The sequence below is a fragment of the Trichechus manatus genome, unplaced genomic scaffold (genome assembly GCF_000243295.1).
Source record: "Trichechus manatus latirostris isolate Lorelei unplaced genomic scaffold, TriManLat1.0 scaffold00177, whole genome shotgun sequence".
Taxonomy (NCBI): Eukaryota; Metazoa; Chordata; class Mammalia; order Sirenia; family Trichechidae; genus Trichechus; species Trichechus manatus.
Window position 1 is genome coordinate 5,511,750 of NW_004444113.1, and position 1,122 is coordinate 5,512,871.

A 1,122-nucleotide genomic window follows, 5' to 3' on the forward strand; every position below is an offset into this window, starting at 1 on the left:
GGAGAGGATTTGAGTTCTGAGAAAGGAAGTAAAAGCCTTTGGGAACAGAAATGTGGGCCTGGGGAGTCCCCTGGGGGGAGGACTAGCAGCCCCAGTCCCTCCCTACTTCTGAGTCCTGTCTACCCCTCCAAAGCCCCGCACCCTCTGCACTACCCATCCAAGGAGTACTGAGGGTGAAGACTATTGGGGTTGTGGGCTGAGCACCCTCCTCTTCCTGACCTGGTTCTGAAAAGGCTGAGAAACAAAACAAAAAACTTGAAGGCCAAAACATCAGCATGGCTTTGAGTCACTACATCCAAACTGAACCCCAGAATCAGACAGATGCCCCCTCCAAGCAGTAGCTGTGCTGGGCAGGGCCAAGGCCCCCAAGTGGAGAAGTTGTCCAGAAAGGACTCCAGGAATAAAGACGAAACAATTGTACAGCTGAGCCAGTCACTCTTCCCAAATCAATAATTAGACAGGCTCCTCCTCCGGGGCAGGAGAGGCTAGGAGCGTGCTTAAGGAAAAATCCCTCCTCCTGGAAGCCCCAGTTTCCCCCAGGAGGGCTCCCCAACATCTTCCTCAATGCTCCCATACAGGGAAGGACATAGGGTATGAGGAGAAGCTCTGTCTACAAGAAGTGTCTACAGAGCAGAAACAGCAAGCCCCTTCCCTGAGTAAGACCCCTCTTCTCTCTAGCAGACAGACCTGTGTGCACCCACCTCCTGCTTCCCTAAGGGAGGGGACTCTCAGCGAGAGCCAGGTGATGCCCCAGCCCTGCTAAAAGGGAGAAAAAAAGGCTGCTGTCTAGAAGGGCTCCCACTGCAGAGCAAGCCAACTCCTCCCATCTACGTCTCCCCGACAGAATCTCCAGGGAAGCTATAGTGCTCATTCATGCTAGGGGGAAGAATGTGAGTAAGTGCTACTTTCTGCATCTCTGATTCCAGCTGGTGAGAGCGACAAGCGTGGACACGAGTGGGGAGACAGCCCTGTGGACAGGTGAACCCCATCCCCATGTCCGGACAGGCATGGTGAACTCTGAACCATACACACTGGGGCTGGCGTTGTGGCTTCCCTGAGGGTCGGATGAGGGGGCATTTTCTCTCGGCCACATACCAGTTGCCGTGAGTAGACTCTGACTCA